The sequence below is a fragment of the Suricata suricatta genome, chromosome 10 (assembly GCF_006229205.1).
Source record: "Suricata suricatta isolate VVHF042 chromosome 10, meerkat_22Aug2017_6uvM2_HiC, whole genome shotgun sequence".
NCBI classification, from domain to species: Eukaryota; Metazoa; Chordata; class Mammalia; order Carnivora; family Herpestidae; genus Suricata; species Suricata suricatta.
In genome coordinates this window covers 15,999,317-16,005,928 of record NC_043709.1, presented here as the reverse complement: position 1 = coordinate 16,005,928, position 6,612 = coordinate 15,999,317, and the positions used below count along the sequence as shown (strand labels likewise).

The window sequence follows — 6,612 nt, the reverse complement described above, 5'->3', positions numbered from 1 at the left end:
TGAGTAGCAAGGGCCTGAAGCAACAACTCTGGGCTGAAAGTCGGGCAATTGTTTTTCCAGTTGTGATTTTTCCTCACATTGGTGGTAAGTGGACCAGTCATTTGATCTTTCTGATTTTTAAAAACCTTTTATTCATTTTTTCATTCATTCATTCACATTAATGTTCAATAGTCATTCATTCAATAATATCCAATACTAATTTTTAAGCACTTTGTTTTATCCTGGCTATAAATGTAATAGCAATTCTTGTTTTTCAGGCTTGATGGAAATGTTACTTCCTATGGAGAACTTCTCCCGTTCCCAAAGACCATCTTTAGATGTGTTTACATGATACCTTTTGTGTTTCCATCACTACTCTTACATTGCATTATAATTGTTCATGGCTACTCCTCTCTCATTTGATGGTTTTTTAAAAAAAGATTTTTAAAGTAATCTCTACATCCAACATGTGGCTCAAACCCAAAACTCAGAGATCAAGAGTTGCATGCTCTACCAACTGAGACAGCCAGGTGCACGACCCTGTGGCCCCTTTTTGATGGTTTTGTGTGAATTTTAAGCAGATGTCCTTTTTTCAAGACTCTGTATGTTCATCTCCAGGAAAACCCAACTACATATTCAAGTCTGGGATGTATATGATGTTGATGATGGGCTTGAAGTAGTGCACTGTCTCTCCCTTTATCCTTATCTGTCTTCCATGCTGGATATCACCCCCTGGGCTGGGACTGTGTCTGTTCCATCTTCATATCCCCCCAGTGCCTAGACAATGCCTAATATGTAGTAAGCATGCAAAAAGTATCTGTTGAATGAACAGGTGTTTTTTGTAGAAGACATTGAAAAACAAAAAATAAAAAATGAAGTGCTATCTTATTTCACAGCGGTAACTTTGGCCAATGTTTTGTTGTACTTCCTTTGGTCTTTTTTCCATTCATAAATATGTGTGTCATCCATATATACACTTGCCTTCATATATGTAACTTTTCCTCTCTTTCTTTTGAGTGATGGCAGACAGCATTTACTGACACTATAGAGAGTGCTTGGAAAGATTCATTGTAATAAGCCCCACTTGCTGCCACTAAGCTCCTGGGAACTTATAGTCTGGGGACAGAGTTGGAGTCATGGCTAACAAGGCATAACTATCATGAGACTTGGTGTTTTAATATCTATCCTGACATCTTCAATATGATGTGGGGAGAGCAGGTGGTCTGAGAATTGCTAGGAGGGGTGGGACAGACCCTAGAACCTGACCCCAGGGGCCGCCTTTCCTGAGACCATCTGACAGTCAACATGGTTCTCCACTTGATAATAGCTATTCTATTCTGAAAATGCCTCAGAACAGGGCACATCATCTGAAGTTGAAACACACTATAAATTTTAGTGAGAAAGAAATTTTTTCATTGCAAGCCCTCAGATTGACCTCCATTCTGCTAAAAAAAACAAGACAGAAGCAAACAAAGAAGAACAACCACCAAATCCCATTAAAATGTATGAAATTACTTCATTTGTTAATGTAGCCTGACAAAGCATCGCCCTTTATCAATTACTCTATGTAATACAGCTGTTTACTTGGTCTCATGAATCAATTACACAGAACACAATTAAGACTTGGCTCTTGAATTACAGTTATTATACCAACATTTAAAAGAATTCAGTCTTTAGCACAAACAAATAAATAAATTCAAACAGGGCAATAGGGACAAGAGAAATCCATCGAAACCAAGAATCATACTACACTCTCTGGAGAAGTTGTGTGTCATGCTTGTGCAGGGAGCCATGATAATCTTCTCTGGTTCATTCCAATTTTCTCCTATGTGCTGCTGAAGCAAGCGCTACACTCCCTGGAGAAATTGATACTACTGGGCTTAAGGGTACAAGATTGTGTCTTTATTAATGAGCAGACCACCGAAATTCTGAAGGAGAATTTGGTGAAATGGATGCTAAACATACAATTGCAAAAATGGCCCCATGGTAACTCTGGACTGTGGTACCCAGCTGCCTGTGAGAGGAGCAAAGGACAGGTGGATCTTGCACAGTGCCAAGAGCCAAGCAGCTGAAGGAGAGCTACTGAATAAAACCAGGTTAATAAGGTGAATCTAATGTTGCGTCTTATGATTATACCCATGTTGTACCAAAAGCTCCCAAATGTAATAAAAACTAGGAAATGAACTGCTCTTTCTCTTTTGATTGTGTTACCTCCAAACCTATTCCTCTGTTTTCTCCATCTCAGTGAATGGCACCTCCTTCGATCCCGTTGCTTTAACTGAAAACCCAGGTGTCATGTTTGTGATAGTGAAGTTTATATGTCAACTTGACTGGGTTGCAGGATACAGAGTCATCTGGCTAGACATGATTTCTGGATGTTTTTATGAGGGTGTTTCCAGAAACAATCAGTATTTGAGCTGGTGTTGACTGGAGTGAACTAGCTGGCTCTCCCCAACATGGGTGGGCACCGTCCTGTTCACTGAGGGCCTGAATATGACAAAAAGTATAGGAGGGTTGAGTCTGTGCTGTGCCTGGGTACTTGAGTGGAACATTGACCTTCTCCTGCCATATTACCCAGGGCTCACATAAATGATAGCAACCAACAGCAGTGTCTGTGGGTCAGGAGCTGGGAAATGACTCAACTGGGTGGTTCTGGTTCAGGGTGTCCTATGAGGTTGCAGTGACCTGGAGGCTTGACTGGAGGACCTGCTTCCAAGGTGGCTCACTCACTTTGCTTTTTGCAGGAGGCCTCAGTTCCTTGCTGTGTGGATCACTCTGTAGTACTGCTTGAGTGATCCAAGAGAGCACAACAGAATCTGCAATACCCTTTGTGACCTAGGCTTGAAAGTCCCATTCCTTCACTTTAGCAACATTTTATGGACTACGTAGACCTCTATTCGAGGTGGGAGGGAGCTACATAGGGGTGTGAGTATCAGGAGGTGAGACTCACTGGGAGCCATCTTGGGGGCTGTCTGCCCCCAGCACACCATGTCACACACCATGACCTTGCAGTTGCTGGCCACTGTAGTCTCCACCCTCAACACTTTCCCCAACCTGGCTTTTCCCTCATCCTCTACATCTGAGCTTAAGTATCTCTTTTTTTGGAGGACTAACAACCATATCTGGAGGAGATACTCTGCCACCCATATTTAGTTCATAGCACTGTTGATAATCCATAATGGCATTATATATTCACTCATTTATTTAGTGATTTATTCCTCCCTTCCCACTAGAATGTAAACACCTAGAATTGCTGGGGTCTATTGTGACCACATTCCCTAGCACAGTAGCTAGGAAATATGAAAAAAATCAATATATATATCTGTTGAAGGAACAATTTTTTAAAATTAAGGCTAAAGTAAGATGGCTCCTTTTCTCTCCTTGGCTTGATCCGAAGTTTTTTCTTGAAATTAGGAAGGGGCTTGGGGAGAGGGTGGGAACAAAGGAAGGAAACTAGAAGGTCCTGGCTGGAAGCAGATTGAGGGCTGGGCTGAGGGAAGAGGATACCGGAATGCGGCTCCCCTCTAACACTCCCCACGGTGCCCCTCAAAAGCTGTACTCAGAAGACAGCTGCCCATTACCACAAGCCCCAGTGGGCAACACTAAGGTTTTATTCTGACCCCAGTAGGAGGGGATCTTTACTGGGACTCCCAAGGAGGTAAAAGTCTTTCTAATTCCAGCTTTTGCCAGAAAGTAGCAGAAGGAGGTGAGACAAGGTCACATTCATCTTGAGTGGCTGGGAGGTGATAGTGGGAATGACTGGGACGTGTGGAGGGGGAGACCCAAGTTCTCCACCCTTCTCCTGTCACTTATCTCTAGAGTGTCCCATCTGGGAGCATTTAGAGCCAGGCAGAACAATGTGAGGAAATTTGCACAGAATGTTATCTCTGCACTTTGCCAAATAATTGGTGAGCTCAAGGGGGCTGGTTCAGCCTCTGCTCTGACCTGGAATCTTGTTTGGAAGCAGGGGAGGAAAGCTACCCAGTGGAGCTGGGGAATGAAGTCCTCACACTCCCACACTGTCAGTGCCTGAGGCAGGGGCCAGGTCCAGCACTGCTCAGTCGCCAACTCAAGTTTGAAAGGTGTTGCTGGGATGGTTCTGTTCAGCCAGGAACCACATGGCTTCCTTATTTGGTCCCCAGAGAAGGACTTGTCTCTGTGCAGGGTGTTAAAATATAATTTTCAAAAGGTTAAAAAAGCATGACTCTAAAAACAACAAAAAAGACTCATGCAAATACAAAAGGAATACATGTCAAAGATTTTATTCAACTTATTAATTAAACAAACCAGTACTGTGTTGAAACCTGTCCAAAGAGCATTTGAAAAGCTAGGGATATATACATACATGTGTAGGTATAAAAAATATATATGTGTAATACATGTATATAGTTATAGATGTACACATGTATATATTACATATAATTTTATGATATAACTATAACATAATTATATGTTATAACATTATATATTATATAATTACAATTATTATATAATATATAATATGCTGTATATAATCATGTTATGTAACATACAATAAATATATGTGTACACAGACACATATTATGTATAATTATATATAACTATACTGTATCTACTATATATGTATATATTATATATAATTATGATTATAATTTGAGAAGCTGGGGATATATACATACACTCAATCTTATATGTATATATACACACACGCATTGCTGGGTTCAAGTTCAGTAGGGCCATACATTGCAGCCTGTGGAGTATCTGCTTCCCTGGACTAAAATGACCTGTATCTCTAATCAATCAAAATTCCACAAGTCCACCCGTGCCCTTACAGAGTTATAAAATAGCTCAGGAAACAGAAAGTCAAGGCCAGGATTGCATCAAAAGAACACTCAGTAATCTCTCTTGTCTATTTCCAGGGTTCAGATAACTTTTCTGATAATAGATTCTGATGAAAGCTCCCTTCTCAGGGTGATTTGATGGCAGTTGAAAGGTGCCCCCTACTGAAAGTTTATCATGACATCTGGTCCTTTCTGTGAGTATTTTCAAGTCTGTATTACATGGAATAACAGTTCACATTTATGAAGCACCTACTCTGGGCCAAACACATTGCTAACCACATGACATGGATAAACTTATTTTGTCCTGTCAACAAATCAATTATTCTTTTCTGTCTTTTGCAGATGATAAAAAGAAGCTTAGAAAAATTCAGTAATTTGCTCAAGGTCACACAGTCATCCATGAAATGGTGGATCCAGGATTTGGAGGCATACAGTCTGACTCTTGAACTATAAGAAGTTGTCCTAGACACTGGGAGTTCTAGAAAAATCAGTTATACATCATCCCTGCCCAAAATAATCTTGGAAAGGTTAGTTTCCCACCAAGGCAAAGGAGAGATCCTCATGCTCTCCCTACAGAAATGAGATCTTACTGATGTCTCCACCAAGCCTACTGTGAGGATAAATGAAATAATGTGGAATTACCATATAGACCTACATCAGCAGACAGGCTGATGTTATTATTAAGGAACCTGTCATTATCAGAGCTGTCCTTTGTGTTCTTGGTGGCATGGACATTTTCATGAGGACAACAGAATTTGGGTTTTTGATGAACCAGAGTCAACAACGAGCTGTTTCTGGTTATCTCCAGGGCTGGGGCTAGGATGTACAAAATTTAAATTGGTGCCAAGAAGCTCAGCAATCACGATAAAAAAAAAAACAACTATTTTAATGCAGCTTTAAAAAAAATCAAAATGAAAGTGAAAAAGTCCATGATGAACAAAATACAACTTTGTTTTAATTTAATTTAAATAGAGCTGAGATCAGTATGACTGAGTTTTCCTTTTGCCTTGGGCTTCAATATGGCTCAGCTTGGCACAGGCTTCCAGCCTATTTCCTGACAGAATTTACCAGAAGGCCGTATTGTGGTATGTAATTCCAGTCTTGATCTGGGGTGTTGGAATTAAATATGCTTATTGGATCCACTGGATCATAGTATAAGGAGGGCAATTAAAAAATTTCTTTTCTATTCTTTGAGAAAAATAATACACACAGACAAGTATATCATGAGTGTATAGTTCACAGACTTTTCATAAAGTGAACATTTCCAAGTAACCAGCACCAGATGAAGAAAAGGAATGTGTTAGCACTGCAGGGAACGCTTTCCTTCTTATGATCCTTGCCAGCCATAACTTAGGAGCAATTTTCCTTGTGGGAACTCATTCATTGAGTGGTAACTCTTGCCTTCTGGAAATAGAGGTAGAGCTGACCTAGATTCATTCTAATCCTTGGTGCTCACTAAACACCTGTTCTGCTTTGCGCTTTGGTAGAGGAGGTCAAAGAGTAGGCTGGTCCAGCTGGACAAGCAGTGTTTAGAGCAACCCATGGTCAGATCTGCCTGGGGTGGGATTCCAGCATGGCTCTCATGAGATATGGAAAGGATTTGTCAAGGGAACCTGAAGGAGAGGGAATAAAGGCCATCAGCAGGGGAGGCTTCAGAAGCTGAAACTGGGACTCAGTGGGCCACAATTGGAAAGTTCAAGTATGGAAATCCCATACAATACTTTGACCAAAAGTTCTTGGACTAAGGTCATATAGGAGGAGTTGCAATCTCCTGTTTCCTGCCTGTGAGAGGAGAACAGACATTTGGAAGGCA

At 40.8% G+C, this 6,612-nt stretch overlaps 1 non-coding gene across 1 annotated transcript; it reads right to left on the bottom strand.

The window, feature by feature from the left end:
• Nucleotides 1-1,715: 1,715 nt before the first annotated feature.
• LOC115305823 lies at nucleotides 1,716-1,827 on the bottom strand. Its single transcript, XR_003915014.1, has one exon. It is a non-coding gene; the product is annotated as a U6 spliceosomal RNA (small nuclear RNA).
• Between the last annotated feature and the right edge of the window lie 4,785 nt (nucleotides 1,828-6,612).